At 44.3% G+C, this 16,664-nt stretch overlaps 1 protein-coding gene and 1 pseudogene across 2 annotated transcripts in view; both read left to right on the top strand.

Moving 5' to 3' along the window:
• The window catches only part of LOC131397371 (leukocyte immunoglobulin-like receptor subfamily A member 6), a 121,096-nt gene that overhangs the window by 38,779 nt on the left and 65,653 nt on the right, over positions 1-16,664 (top strand). The window lies entirely within an intron of this gene.
• The window catches only part of LOC131397938 (leukocyte immunoglobulin-like receptor subfamily B member 3), a 34,508-nt pseudogene that overhangs the window by 4,706 nt on the left and 13,138 nt on the right, over positions 1-16,664 (top strand).

Genomic DNA, 16,664 nt, shown 5'->3' with positions numbered 1-16,664 from the left:
CTCCTGACATTCCGGAGCCCTGACACAAACCCTCATCCATGGAAACTGGGTCTGTGGCTGTTGAAAAACTGGAAACTCTCAGCTGTAAGGAATAAGCATGTGGGGTCTTATGTCCCAGACTGAGCAGAAAACATACAAGGGCTCAACTATTTCAGTACTGTGACACCATTTTTCTCTCCCATCCTGAGCCCATGGGGCACATCCAAACTCAGTTCCACTGAGACTCAGAAGCATTTTCTGAATTTAAAGAAAACAAGGCGCCTGAAAGAATCCAGTGAGGAGACCAGAAGGAACCCTGCTACAGCAGAGAAACAGTTAATGAAGGAACTATTTATAAATTATGTCATGAGAAACGGAGGAATATAAAACACAGAGCCCAGAGGAAAGGCTGGACTTGGATCTCTTCAATTCCTCTCCTATCTTCTCTTTTTTTTACCCTCAGGAACAGCTGATATCATCAATCTATCACAAAAGAAGTCAGAGCCCAAGAGTTGTGAACAGGAGAAATTCTTCTTATGGGGCTGAGCTCAGAGGGTCATGTCCTGTCAAAGGGAGGCAGGTGCCCTGGGTGGACATCCAGGGATCCTGGGGTGATTTGAGTCTGCACTGACCTCATGAAATCTTTTGTCCACAATTTCTAGCCTCATGCCCCCAAGATTACAGTGGAGAATCTCCTTCATATGGGCGTGGCTGTCTTAATCCTGGTGGTCCTCGGGGTGCTGCTGATACAGGCTCGACATAGCCAGAAGAAGACCCAAGATGCAGCCAGGAGGTAAACACAAGAGGGAACACTGCACCATTCAGAGTGGGGGAGGCTTGGAACAAATCTGATGATCCCAGGAGATTGAAAGAAAATCTGGACCATAAGTCTGGGGATCTGTCTGCTGAGAATGTCGAGGTGAGCAAACCTTGTTTATGCAGCAAAACGTGTGGAGTATTCCCTGAACAGGATCTCCAGCCATTAAAGGTGTTTCTCTCCTTACCATCGTTGACTTTCTTTGACTGCTTCCCCTTTTTTCTCACCCCTATGGCATGAGGGTACATCCACTTAACTGATTTGGGTCCACATGTAAAACCTGATGTTCTCATCCACTGTTATGTTATATAATTTTCTTTATTTCTAATAACCACATTACCAGATGTACATTATTGAGTCTCCATCACTTCAGTTCACAGGACTTAAGTTGGTTTCAATAGCTGAATAAATGGGAAAAAATGAGATTCTAGTCTGGAAAAGATCAATTCAAAATGATGCCTACCACCTTCTCTGGACCCCATAATCGTTTCGCTCTTCCTCAGATGCCACCTGTGTTGTTTTCCCAAAAATGTCATCACTTGGAATAAACACATATGTTTGAAGGGACAGCCTCATGGTGTGCTGCCTCTGAAAAAACTTTTTTAAAAATCCCCGATTCGTTGCATTTGCCAGATTCTGTCATGTAAATCCTCCCTTCAAGGCCAACAACAAGGTGCAAATATGACTTCACTGAATGCAGATTTGGGAGGAGATCAACAGAATCACCCTCACGAATGTGTAAGAGCCATCTGCAGCACACCTCCCTATCAGCTCCATGTAGACCTGTCTTTCATTCTCTTTTAGTGATAATAGGGTTCACGTAGACTTCCAATACACTAGCGATGGGAGTAAAAATTACTTCAACCAATTTGAGGAATATATTGGAATTATCTAGTTAAAAGAAAGAGACAAAAGCTATGACCAGAAAGTTTATACCCTAGAGGTAAATATGTATGTAAGCACAAGATAACATTCACAATAACATTGATATGAGAGGCTCTTATTTAGAAAAAATCCATAAAACACAAAAAATACATAAATTAAAATAAGAAAGATGGGTGATATATCTCCACTATGGAATATCATATGGCACTGCAAACTCATGGATTAAATCTGCAATGAGCAATGTATATAGATTTTCAAACATGGTGATGAGTAAATGAAAGATTGTCAAAAGGAGGCAAGCAGGGCCATTTCACTACATAAAGGTCAGAAAGAGATGTCATTTGTCACTAGGCAGGCATGCCTAAGATAAACCCAATAAGTAAAAGAAGGGAAAGAACGTCACGAAATCCTTTTAGTGGTTAAATAGAATGCAACGTCAAAAGGTTTATTCAAAATGGAAAACACAGGGACTGCTGGAAATCTGGTGATGTTCTTCTTTACCTTCATTAGTGACTCATGAGTCCAATTGTCCTACTGGTAAACACTGCATTTCTATTTTGTAACCTATTTTTGCATTTCTATCTTTACTTTCCATAGAATTTAATGAGCTGGGATTGAAGTAGGGGGTGCAGTCTACAGCCTGAACTAGGCTTTGAACTTCCAACAAAGTGGCGGTTGATGTGTTAGTTATTAAATATGTCACATCACGGCAACGTGGTTTCCTCAAAACATGAACATCACCTCCCTGATTAGCCTCACAAAGTCCAGTCAAACAATGGGTCCCTGCCTAGGGGAGAAAATGGGCCTCAGAAAACACCTTGTCCAGTATCACTTGACAGGCAACAGAAAAATTTACATGGACACTGGAATTTTTTATATAACTTTCACTTTATTTTTTTTTATTTTTTGTTTATTGCAGTAACATTGGTTTATAACATTGTATAAATTTCAGGCGTACATCATTATACTTCTATTTCTGCATAGATTAGTGTGTGGTGATGGGTTGTAATTAGTATTTGGGTGGTGAACATGATGTAATCCATGAAGCTCTGTGGTTTTGTGCATACACAGTTAGGATTACTACTTGGTGAGTCTTCTTGGTGAGTTGAACTTTTTATCGTTATGTAATAGCTCTATTTATCCCTGATAATTTTCTTGTTCAAAAGTCTACTTTATCTGATATCTTTTATTGTACTCATATGTTAGCCAATGTGGTAGATAGAATAATGCTGCTTCACCCTAAATTCCAAAAATGTCCAGACCCTAATCCCTGAAACCTGTGTGTGTGTTACCTTATGTGCAAAAGGGGCTTTTCAGATGTGTCTAAATTAAGTTTCTTGAGATGGGGACATTTTCCTGGATTATCTGTGTGAGCCCAATGTATACACAAGGTTACTTGGAAGAGGGAGATGAAAGGGTCAGAGTCAGCAGTAGGAAATGTGATGATGGAATCAAGAGGCTGCAGTTACGGAAGGAAAGGGTCAGGAGCGCAGTACTGCAGGCGTCTCTGGGAGCTGGGAAAGGCCAGGAAACTGATTCTCACTGCAGACCCACCAAAAGCAACCACCTCTGTGACACCTCGACTTTACCCAGTGAGATTGACTTTGCACTTCTGACCTCCATAACAGTAAGATAATAAATTTTTATTGTTTAAATCCACTAAGCTTGTGCTAATTTGTTACAGCAGCAGTGGGAAACTTAGGAAGCCACTTAAGCTTTCTTTTAATTAATGTTTGCATAGCATATTTGTCCTTTTACTTTTAATATATTTACATCATTGTATTAAAGTAAACCTTTTGTAGACTGCATAGATTGGGACTTACTTGTTGTTGTTAATCCAGTCCTAATCTCTGCCATTAGTTGTGCATGCACCATTTATGTTTAATGTAATTATTGAAGGTTCTTTTCAGATTTACCGTTGCATTGTTTGTTTTCTGTTTATCCCCTCTGTTGTTTCTTCTTTGAATTTCCCTTTCCCTTCCCTTTTCTTTTGGCTTTTTGGAATACTTTTTAGTATTCCATTTTAAGTTTTCAATAGGTGTTCTAACTGAAACTTTTGCACATTGTTTCTTAAGTGGCTGTTGTAGGTATTATAATATACACACCTAATTTCACAGAGTCCACATAGAGTTAACACTACTTCTTCAAGAGAAATGAAGAAGCCCAACACCATATAGATCCTGTCACCCCATCCCTTTATGCTGTAGCTGTTCTGTGTGTTACATCTACAGACATTAAAATCCCACCAGACAAGGCTATCAGTTTTGCTTTCGACAGCAAAACACATTTTAAAGAACTTAAGATGAGAAACATATTCTATTACATTTACCTAGATATTTACCATTTTTTGCTCTGCCTTTATTCTTGAATTTCCAAATTTCCCTCTAGAGTTATTACTTTTCTGCCTGAAGAACTTTCCTTATTTCTTTTATAGCAAGTCTGCTGGCAACAAATTCTCTCAGTGTTTCCTCCTCTAAGAATAACTTTATTTGGCTTTCATTCCTCAAGAACATACCCAGAAGAATTCCAGTTGGTTCTCCTTGTCTCTCAGAACTTTAACATCTTCTGACCTTGGTGGTGTCTGATGTGAAATCTGTAATCATTCAAATCATTTTTCCTGTGTTTCATGGCATTTTTCTCTGGAGGCTTTCAAGCTTGTTTTTGGTTTTTACTAGTTTGATTACGATTATGACATGCATAGGCAGGATTTTTAAAGCTTATCACATTTTGCATTTGCTGAGCATCTTGAACCTGTAAATGTATGACACTCAATAAATCTGTGAAATGGTCAGCTGTTTATTTCTTCAAATATTTTTTTCTTCATTAATGTCAATCTTCTTTTGCAGGCAGATCAATGACATGAATTGTCTCACAGGTCCCTGTTCACTGGGAATGTTTCAGTTTATTAAGTTTAAGTTCTTAATCTTTAAAAGAATTAAATCTTTTTTTGCCTCCAACCCATGATCTTACCCAGTGCCTGGAGAAAGAGTTCACAGTGTGACATAAAGAGCTCTGCCCAGAGGAGGAAGGGGCACTGAGGAGGCAGAAATGACTCAGAGGTTTTGAAGGAGGATGATAAAGAAAAAGATGGTGCTGACTTAGAGAAACAAGGAAGTCAGTAAAGGGAAGTGTTTGGGGAGAAGTAAAACCACAATCCCTGATCAACAGGGAAAGCTATGCTTTCTTCTGAGAAATAGTGGTCAGTCTTCTAAGCACCTCCCCAGCCTCCTTCTCCCCAGGTCCTCCTCCCTGTGAGGGCCTCACTGGCTCCTCCAGGCACCAAGACAGAGAGGGGACCAGCCTTCAGTTCCTCACTCTTGCACTTCACATCCAATCATCAAATCCACACCACTATGCCCCCCAAGTCCTTCTTAACAATATCCTGATCCATCACAAGACTCAGGACATCTCATCTGTGTCATCACATCAGCCTCCTTCCTGGTCCTCCAATCCCGGTCCCCACTCCTTTCTCCAGTTCATGCCTCTCACCGCCTCCGAAGGACTCTTCTGATAACCGCGTCTGGTCTGCTCCTGCCCTGCTCAAAACACCTCCAACTGTTTCTACCTTCAAAACACATCCAAGGTGCACCATCTGATGTTCAGGGCTGTGAATGATCAGGTCTGAGCTAAACTCACAGCCCCAGAAAACACAACTCTCTACCTGAACCAAACTCATCGCAGTTACCCACACACACCCCAAGCACACCCACAAACTGAGCTACTTAACAATTCTGGGCCTTCCTTGGGCTCCTCCCACAGCCAGTCTGAACCTAGCCAACTCCTTTCCAACCTGCCCGTCCAAAAAGCCATCCTGTCTCATTACACTCAACTGTAAATATACTTTGTGTTATAGGTTTGTGCAACCATTATATCAGAAAACCATGTACATGACTTAAAATACTGATCAACTCATCATCCAAGGGCCAGATTAATGTTGGAGTTTTTTTATTAATAGAGTTAATTATTTATAGAGCCTTCCTGCATTACCTTTCTACATGGTGGTAGTCTTTTTAAAACAGAAATCTGTTCATCCTGTCTGTTGCTTAAAATCTTCCCATTGCCTTAAAGATAAAATCCAAAATACTTGCATGGTGCTCAGGATCCTGGGTGACAAGCCCAGCCTTCTCCTGATTGCTCTCAATTCTGAGAACAGCTCAGATCTTTCTGGGTGAGGATGGCCCCACCCATCTCCACCTTTGGGCTAACGCTGCTCATGCATTGGGTCACTGCTTTGCCAGAAGGATCCCTCACTATCCGGACTCCTTTTGCTGGACGTCTACCTGTTGTTGAATGTCATAGTCCAGTTTTCTTTTTTCTTCCAACTTGTATTAAAATAAGACTATAACTGAATTGTTTGCCACTTAAATATTAGTAATGTCTGTCTTCATTCATCTGAGCCCTGTGAGTCCCAGGAAAGGCTCTGTCAGCTTCACCAATGACTCTCCAGCTCCTGGCACATGGACATGATAACTGCTAAATATAATTTGGCTGATTGCCTAACTGATGAAAGAAAGGAAGAAAATTTGCATTTACAGAAGCTCAGAAAAGGGAAGTGAGTTGCCCCAGGTCACAAAGCCTCTATAAGAGGCGCAGTCAGAGTTGGAACAGAAATTGGGCTGGTCCTCCCCTGCCCGCTCCAAGCCTCATGTTTTGGGACAAGTGTCACTCTCTGGATTTGGGTTTGGCATGAGGTGGAGGCAGAGTGTGTGGGGTCTGGCGAGTCTCAGATCTGGTCTGGAAGATCCCCAGTGCCTACTATATCCTGAGCCCCATCCTTCACGGAGGGCATAGTGAGGCTCTGGGAGGGGCTGTTCCCCTTCCTGCAAGGCCACAGATGAGGAAACTGTGATGTGTCTCACAAGCCCTGATATTATCACTCCCCATGCATCTGTCTGTCCTACTGGGCTCTGTGCACCCTATAGGTCATCTGAATGGCTGGGGACCATGGGAAGCAACACCGGCACACCTACTCTCACTGCTCTTCTCTGCCTTGGTGAGTTTTGAGGAAAAGAGGAGAGATGAGATCCCCTCTCCTTATAGGTCCTGGTCCCTGAGAGACTTCAAGATTCAGGAGACTCACTCGGGGAAGAACTTCTTGCAGGGAGGAGAGATGTGCTCAGCCCCAGATCTGACCCCAGTGCTCAGGAGAACAGACCAAGCCTGCAGCTTCTATGTGTGGGTTCGGGGACTCGTTCTCATAGGGAACTCTCTTCTAGGGCTGTGTTGGGGTCCATGGAACCAGGTACGAGCAGGTAAGTCCTTCCCGACACCTCCTGCTTCAGCCCAATGAACCCTTCTGGGAAGCTTGGGGAAGGTCAGAGGATCTGGACTGAGGTGACCAGTCTGCGAGGGGCCTGGAGTGACAGCTGGGGAAGCTGAGGGGATCAGGTCTCCACTGACACTTCAGGTCTGATTCCTTTCCAGGAGCACCCCCTAAACCCTCCATCTGGGCTGACCCAGGCCCCATGGTCATGACAGGGAGCCCTGTGACCATCTGGTGTCAGGGGTCTCTGCAGGCTCACGTCTATCATCTGTATAAAGAGAGGGTCTCTAAACCCTTGGATACAGAGGCCCCACAGGACTCCAGCAACAAGGCCAATTTCTCCATCGAATCTATGAGCTCACACACTTCAGGGCTGTATCAATGTGCATACAACACCAGCAGGAATGGCTGGTCAGAGCGCAGTGACCCCCTGCCCCTGGTAGTGACAGGTAAGGGGGAGGAGCTGGGTCCCCTCCCACTGTGGGCTCCTCCTCACGGGCAGAAGGGAATGGAGTGTGGACTCAGGGGACCTCAGTCCTCACAGTCCACACCTGGGGTATGTGGGCTGATGGTCCCCCTTTAACCCAGCTCCCTTCTTCTCCCTCAGGATACTTCTACGCACCCTCCCTCTCAGCCCACCCAGGCCCTGTGGTGGCGTCAGGAGAGAACGTGTCCCTCTCCTGTAGCTCAGAGGCCCCACTGGACACTTTCCATCTGCTGAAGGAGGGAGGAGCTGACCTGCCCAGACACATGGAATTGAGAATCTATCGTAGGAGGGTGCAGGCTGTCTTCCCTGTGGGCCCCGTGAACACCTCCCATGGGGGGACCTACAGATGCTATGGTTCTCCCAGCTCCTACCCCTATGTGTGGTCTCACCCCAGTGACCCTCTGCATCTCGAGGTCACAGGTGAGGGCCTCCCTGACCCACCTCTTTCCTAGGACCCCAAAATTACTGATGTAAGCCTTGTGCCCAGTGGAGCCCTGAGGGTGATGGGGACTTGGTGACATGTCCTCGTGGGGCCTGAACCACAAAGTGAGAAGTTTAGGGGGTTGAAAAATGAGAACTCTCACTGCAGGCCCCAATGGGCAATGTGGGATGTGAGTCCCATCCAAAACCACCATCCTCTTCACTCCAGGTGTGTACAGGGAGCCCTCCCTCTTAGCCCAGCCGGGCTCACTGGTGCTTTCTGGAGACAGCCTGACACTCCAGTGTCACTCAGAGGCCGGCTTTGACAGATTCGCTCTGACCAAGGACGAAGGGCTCACACACCCCCAGGGTCTTCAGGGTCAGCACAGCCCCGACTTCCCCCTGGGCCATGTGAACCACACCCACGGGGGCCAGTACAAATGCTACAGTGGACACAACCTCTCCTATGCATGGTCGGCCCCCAGCACCCCCCTGGACATCCTGATCGTGGGTGAGGAGCCCCATGTCCTGACTGTCTGTTCAGGGCCCTGGGCACAGGGTCAAAGCTGGTGGTGATGGGGTCCAGGGAAAGGGTCCTGGAGCAGATGCTGAGACGGAGCAGTGGTCAAGGGAGAGCGAGGGGCATAGGGGGGGTGAGGGGCAAGGAGACAAAAGAGACCTACCCAGAGTGACAGAGAAGAGCTGAGAGGGGGTCACAGACAGAGTCCCTGGAGAGAGGACGGTGGTCCTTCAGCTTAGTGTCAAGGGCACGTGGGAAGAGGCAGCTTTCTACACATCACAAACTTCCTCTCCTCCAGGAATGTACCAGAAACCCTCCCTCTTGGCCCAGCCAGGGCCCTCAGTGTCCTGGGGAGAGAATGTGACCCTGCAATGTCGCTCTGAGATACACTTGGATACCTTCCATCTGTCCAAGGAGGGGTCACCTGCTCCTCCCCAGCACCTTCGTCTGCAGGACACAGCTGCACCCTTTCAGGCCAACTTCACCATCAGTCCTGTGACCTCAGACCACGAGGGGACCTACAGGTGCTATGGTTCAGACAGCACCTCCCCCTACCTGTTGTCACTCCCAAGTGACCCCCTGGAACTTCTTGTCTCAGGTGAGGAGCACCAGCCCTGTTCCCTCTGTGCCTATGATCTATTTGGGGCCCTGTCCTCAACAGATGTCTGGGCTGAGAATGGAGATAGGGGTCTAGAGGGAGGGTCACCCAGAAGGGGATAAGCCCCTCAGAGTCTCCCCTCAGACCCACCCCCTTACCACTCATCTGGATCTAGAAGGTGTCAGGTGAGCAGAAGGACAGTCTTGCAGGGGCCACAGGGCAGATGTAGGAGAAGGTTTGAGTGATGTGGGTACTTCAGGGTCATCCCAGCCCCTCACCCACAGGGCCCATCTCAACAACTGGGGATTCACTGAGGTTCCTTTGCTTAGAGGGAGCACAGACCACTCAGGTCATTCTGACAATCTCTCTGAGGATCTAATGCCCCATCAGATATTCAAGGACAGGCTTGTCTCCCAGGGAACCTGGATAATTGGCAGGGATATAGACGGGGACTACAGGACTCCAGGGGCTCTAGGCTGGGCGGACAATGTGTGGGGCGATCATGGCAGAGGGAGATGTTAGGCCAGCCTTGGAGAGGGGCAGCCGGGCTGAAGATGGGAGAAGATCAACCGCCCCTCACTTCCCCCAACTTTGGTTTATACATATGGGGTGTGATCCACTGCAGGGTCTCCGTGCTCCCTGAGGTGGTGATTTTGGACAGATCCCTGGTCCCAGAGCTCCTGGTCTCAGGTGGGGAACCCCTGTCCCTGTCCTCTCTGAGCTCAGGTCTTCTCTGGGCCCCGTCTACAGGAAAGTCTGAGAAAAGATGGAATAATTGGAGCACAGGGAATGTTCCACAGAGGAAATCCAGCCCATGAGAGGGTGGAAATTAGTGGGAACCTCCCAGCCCTGGGACACCCCATCCCTGTAGTCTCAGACAGGGCTGAGGATGGAAGAGGGATGGAATGAGACCTGGTGAACCTAAGAGGAAATGAGATTAGACTGAAGTTACAAGACAGAGGCCCCTGCCTACTGACTTCTTGGTGTCTCCATCTCAGAACCACAGCATCGCCACTCACCAGGAGCCAGAAGCAGGGGGAGATCCCACAGAGGTGCTCATCTAGGAATCAAGGTGGCAGGGACCCCCTGAGTAGGTGGGGCTGATGGTGTGTGGGATCAGTTCTCCTGGGAGGGTGAACTTCTGAGAAAGCCTTTAGTCCTCTGAATAAGGGGGAGCTGCATGACCATGACCTCCAGAGGCCCTTTCATTTCTGACCTTCCAGGGCATCTGCGAAGTGGCTCATAACAGACCTGCTCCTGGTCCAGCCCTCTCTGGGCCTGTCCTGCTTCTCCCAGTAACTCTTTCCTTATCAGGATTAAAAAGCTGAGGGAGACAGGGGGAAGGTGCATGTGATTTTAATCCATCAGGCCTGGAGTCTCAGCTTAGCAAGAAGAAGCCACAATATTTTGGAAACTGCAAAGATTTGGAAACCCTATTGCTTTAGCACCTCAACCCTCCCAGTCCACACAAAAACTGTGGGATTTTCTACCAAAAGCCACCTCCCCTTGTCAGAATCCCTGTTTCCCAGGCCCCTGACCAGTTTTGGAGGACGTGTGGAAAAGAAGGAGAAGGGCAGGGTTGCAGCCTTTGGTGTCCAGGACTGACTTGGAATCCAAGGAAGATGGTGGGATGATGGAGGAGGACAGGCTGGGAGAGTTGGAGGACAGACGGACACTCCCTTGGCAGCTCCTGTTTCTCATTTCCAAGAAACGTTTAGATGAAGCCCCTCACACACACATGTGGGGGTGGGGGTCCCAGAGCCCTCTCAGATCAGGACAGTAGGTTGCTCAGGCCAAGGTGGGATCTGCTGTGGGTGCAGATGGGGTCCACACCAGACTCTCTCCTATAAAGAGAAGCACCCTGTCCATGGGTACTGCTCTGCATGGACCTCCTGTGCTCACCTGGAGGCCTCCAGCCACTCAGTGCACACCTGAGACTAAGGAGGGACCGTGCAGGGCTCACTGGGGTCACTTAGGGGAGCACTGCACAGCACGTCTGTGTGCAGCTCACATCTACTTTGCATTTTCTGTGCAAACTTCTCTGTTATTCTTTTCTTTCTCTGAGAACTTTAACAGCAAAACTTGCATATATAAACTTACAAATTAAACTTATAAAGACTTATGACAAAAATAGGCACTTCTATTCCTATTTTCATTGGGCTTAGATTAAATTTATACAGTCATTGCGGAGAGTAACTTTTTAATAGGAAGTTTTCTTACAAAAGATGCTTAAAAGGAGGGTTTATTAAGGACTTCACATGCATTTTGAAGTTTTCTTCATAAAATTGTCTACACCTATAGCTTAAGATTTGTTCAATGGCTTTATTAATTTATAAGTAAGATCTTTGATTTTTTATAATTTATAAATATTTAAATATAGATAACAATGATATTGGCTTGGTTATATTAATTTTATGTCTCATTAACTTACTACAGATTCTCCACCATTCAATTGTTTTTCAATTGATCTTCTCTGATTTACTGATAATAATTTCATTAACCTCAAGGAAATTGAAATTTCACTTATTTCCAGATTGTGCACCAGTTTTATTTGTATCAAATACTATATGAAAATGCCGACAATGTAAAATGTTAAGATATACCTGAGTGTGACTTTCAGATAATATATTCATTTTTAATCCAAATTGTTTTAAGGCAAAAGCATCAAAAATCTATATTTTGTGTATGTATAACACTATTGACCTATCCATCCGTCCATTTTTCTGTTACATTCAGATTTTATTAGAAAAAAATATTATTTCCTTTATAGAAATTAGGAATTTTTTCTGGACTTTCTACATCTCCTGAATTTTTTCTCTTTAATTTTAGCCATGGTGAGATATATTTAAAAGACTTATTAGCGTCAAACATCTGGATATTAACCCCACCAAGTGACATCTATTATTAATTTATACTTTTGACCAGTATAAGCTTATTTAGAATTTTTACATTGAGATGTATAACTAGAATTGATCTAACACTGCTTAGAATAGATTTGAAGAGTTACCTATTTTTTGTGCTCGCCCAATGCATAAAACGACTGATTTTCCTGTTGCTTAACAAGTTGAAGACTAGGAGTGTGGATTTTCTTGGTTTGGGACATTCGAAATGGAGAGGGTAGAGATTATCTACATTTTTTCTTTCATGTAGTATTTATTGAGTGTCATTAACCATTACATGATTTTAATATCAAGGTAGCTGAGAAATTCACACATTCTTGCAACTCACTTTCTTATCCAGCATTTTAGCACAGAAAAGTTCAAATATAAAATTGAATGATTAGTCTTCTCTCTTTGAAATCTTCTAGCAGTTTCCAGAGTTATTTCAGAGAGGGAGAATGATGATGGTGATGATGATGATGACAGTTATGGAAACTCCCTCATCTGTAATGTCATTTCTGGCTTGTCTCAAATGCACCAAGACCCCAAATCTCACTTCCCCTTCTCCTCTGGACCCAGCTATATCTCACAGACATGATTTTATTCCTTGTTGAAGAACAGTCAGAGGTCTTTCTGGGGACCTGCTCTTCCTACAGCCTGTGATGCGCTTCATCTGGGTCTTCACGTGGTTCCTCTCAGGCTCCTTCTCCTGTTCGGGAATCATCATCTCCAAGTGTAACCTTCACGGTGACACCATGTAGATCAGATCTACCTCCTCATTACATAATTTATTTCTTGTAGTTAACCCCACTGATGCTATATTTTTGTATGGATTGAATTTTCTCTCTTCTCTCATGTATATATGACCCACCTCTCATCCATGGATCCTCAGTCTTCAGTTATTGAATGAACAGAAGCTCTCATGTCTGGAAGAGTTAGCCTACATGGTCAATATCCCAGAGTGAACAGAGAGCATACAAGAATTCAATTATTTCTGTATTGGGAGACCAGGTTTCTCAACAATCCTGAGCTCTTGGGGCACATCCAAACTCTGTTCCAAAGAGGTTCAAAAGCAAAGTCTAAATTCAAAACACCACATGAAGACTGAGAGAATCCAATGAGAACAGAGGGAATCCTTCTACAACAGAGAAAGGATTCTTCAAGGGACAGCATCATAGTTATTTCATGAAAAACAGAGGGAGTCATAAGACCACAGAGCCCAGGGGAAAGGCTTAACTCATATCAACTCCTCAACCATCCCCACTATTTTATGATTCTGAGGAGCAGCTGATGCCATCCTCCCATCACAACGCAAGTCAGACTCCAAGAGTAGCAAGCAATAGAAATTCTCAGTTATGGTGCTGGTGCAGAGGGTCACGTCCTGCCAAGGGGAGGCAGGTGCCTGGGTGGACATCAGGGATCCTGGGGTGATTTTTCTCTGCACTGACCTCTGTGACCTCTTTCTCCACAATTCCTAACCTCGCATCCCCAAGACTACACAGTGGAGAACCTCATCCGGATGGGCGTGGCTGCCGTGATCCTGGTGGTCCTCGGGATTCTGCTCTTTCAGGCTCGGCACAGCCCCAGAGGACCACAAGATGCAGCCAGGAGGTAAACACAAGAGAGAATATGCACTGTTCAGAGTGGTAGAGGCTTGGAAATAAGTCTTGTGTGCCCAGGAGGTTCTGGAAGAGCATCTGGGGCATATGTTGTGTGAACTGTCTGTGGGTCATTGTGAGGTGGAAGAATCATTGTTCATGTGCAGAGACAATGTCTGGACTCTTCTGCCATTAAACTGTGGAATTTTCCTTCCTGACCACTGCTGAGTTGCCTTGACTGTCTCCTGTCTTTCCCCCTTTCTGTGAAATCAGCACGTATCCCACATTGCAGATTTGGGTCCACACCTCCTCACACTTTCATGGTCTGGTACACTTTCATGTAATACATTTTTTCTTTATTTCTAATTTCCACATTCCTTGACGTAGAAATGTGTATTAGGAGTCTCTATTTTTTCTTTCAGAGCATGTAATCTGTTTTAATAAATCCATAAGTTGTAATAACAAAGATCCAGCCTGAAAGAGGTAAATCCAAAATGATGCCCTAACATCCTCTCTGGACTCCACATCCCTTCACTTTTCATCAGATGATACCTGTGTAGTTTCTGCAGAGATATCATCACTTGGAATCAAGACATTGCTGTTTGAAGTGATAGCACAGTTATTACTTCTCCTGAAAAACCCACTGTTAAAAACACTGATTCAAAGCATTTTCCAGTTTCTCAGGTGTATATACTCCCTTCATGGCCAACTTCAAGGTGCCAATGTGAGAAAAACATAGAGTAAATTTTAATAAACTTAGACTTGCCAATAGTTTTCAGTTATGACACAAAAACACAAACTGTGAAAGAAAAAAGTACATAAATTGTACCTCATCAAAATTTAAAATATATGTTCATTAAAAAAGATGATAAAGAGAGTAAAAGACAAATTAGAAAATTGGAAAAAAATTTGCAAATCATGTATCTAATTAGGGTCTAGTATCCACAATGTAAAAAGAATACCTTTAACTCAACAACGAAAAGCAATCCTACTAAAAACAAATAGTCCAATGGCTTGAATAGACATTTCCAAAAAAACATATACAAGTGGACAGCAAATATATGAAAGATGGTCAACTCATTAGTCATTAGGGAAATGAAAATGAAACCACAATGAGATATCACTTCAAACCCATTGGATTGGCCATAATTTGAAAAAGAAAATAACAAGTGTTGATGAGGATGTGAAGAAATTTGAACCCACTATACACTGCTGGTGGGTAAGTAAAATGGTTAAGCCATGTGGAAAACAGTTCAGCAGTTCCTCAAAAAGTTAAACCCTGAATTATCATATGATCTAGAAAATCTCCTTCCAGGTTTAAGTTTCACTTATGCAAGACTAAAAAATTATAGAGATCTGCCATACAACTATGCACCTATACTTAATAATACTGCACCAGACATGAAAATTTGTAAAGAGGGTAGATCTCACATTAAGTGCTCTTACCACAGTAAAGAAAAGAAAAGAAAAATAATTGCAAACAGATATTCAAACACTTATGAAAGTGTGTTCATAAAAGAACTGTTCACAATAGACAAAAAGTCACAGCAGCCCAAATGTGCATCAACTCATTATGGAAAAACAACAACAATAATTAAAATCACTGAATGTCTCCAACTAGTGCACTTGCCAAAAGCATGGAGACAGAATCCACAGTCTCAGGTGAAGAATTATTGTCTGGAGGACAAGAGGTGGTGAGGGGGCAGAAACTACTCAGAGGTTTTGATGGAGAGTGATGAAGAGAAGGTGCTGCTACTTATGGAAACAAGAAAGTAGAAAAGGAAATGTTTGGGAGAAACAAAACCACATACCCAGGCCAGGAGGGAGGTGGTGGTTCCTCTGTGAGTCAGTTGACAGTTTTATAAACATCTCCCCACGCCTCCTTCTCCTCTTGGGGTCATCCATCTTGTGACAGTCCCTTTGGCTCCTCTAGTCAAGGAAAGCAGAGAGAGGAAGAGCCCTCAGTTCTTCACTCTCTTCCACCTCACATACAATGAACTAATTCAACAATTCTGTCCCTGATCCCTTTTTTTTTTTTCCATGACCCAAGACCACCACCACAGTCAAGTTCAATAGAAGACTTAAGATGTCTTGTTGGTGCCACATCATCAGCCTCCTTCCTGCTGCATACCTCGGGTTTTCACTCCCTGATGAACTGTTTTATTCTCACAGCCCCAAACTAATCTGTCACTGACTCTACCCTGCACAAAGCCCTTCCACAGTTCTCCTCCTTCCTTCAAGTAAATTCCAACAATCTCCACCTGACAATCCATGAGGTTGATGACCAGCCTGAGCTAAATTCTCCAGACCCAGCAAAGCCAGCTCCTCCCTACAAACCAAACTCATCTCAGTTGACCACCTCCCCTCCCCAGACACACACATAACCTGAGTAATTACCACATTTGTGCCTTCTCAGGAGCAGCTTCCTGAGCTAATTTGAACATAGCAGACTCCTTTACAAACCTCCTAGACCATGACAAGGATGAAGAATTCTTGTCTCATCCCACTCAACTGTGAATGTATTTTTGTTCTAGGGTTTGTGTAAGAGTTATGTGAGAAATCCTCATAAACCACTCAGAATACTGATTGACTCATCACCAGACTAATGGTAGCATTTTATCACTGTTTATATCTATACAGTCTTCCTACAGTACAGTCCCTACAGAATGGTGCCTTTTTCAAAACAGCAATCTATTCATACGTTCCTATACTGAAAATGTTCCCGCTATCTGAAAGATAAGATCCAAGAATACTTGCAGTCCGCACAAGACTCTGTGTGACCAGGGTGCATTGTTACCAGATTACTCACAGTTCTTAGACTAGTTCACCCTCTTTCTGATCAAGCATGCCAGCCCCTCACCACATTTGTGCTAACCCTACCTTGTCGTGGTCTCTTCCTCCAGAAGGTCCCCAAACTCTCGTCACTAAGGTTGCTAGACGTCCACCTGTTACCGAGTCTCTCTGTTTTCAGTTTCTCTTTTTCTCTACCGCTTACCAAAACTACAGTCAAATTATCCATTGTCTAATTATTTGCATTGTCTTTTGTTGCTAATCAAAGCTCCATGAGTCCAGGGAAGGAACCAATCAGTTTCACGAATAAATCTCATCCTGTACACAGTAACTTCTCAATAAACACTGGTTGATGCCTGGATGGTGGAAGGAAGCAAGAAATTTGCATTTACAGAATCTATGGAAAGGGAATTGATTTACCACAGGTC

Source organism: Diceros bicornis, chromosome 34 (genome assembly GCF_020826845.1).
Source record: "Diceros bicornis minor isolate mBicDic1 chromosome 34, mDicBic1.mat.cur, whole genome shotgun sequence".
NCBI classification, from domain to species: Eukaryota; Metazoa; Chordata; class Mammalia; order Perissodactyla; family Rhinocerotidae; genus Diceros; species Diceros bicornis.
The sequence above is the reverse complement of the archived record's forward strand: the minus strand, read 5'-3'. Positions and strand labels throughout refer to the sequence as shown.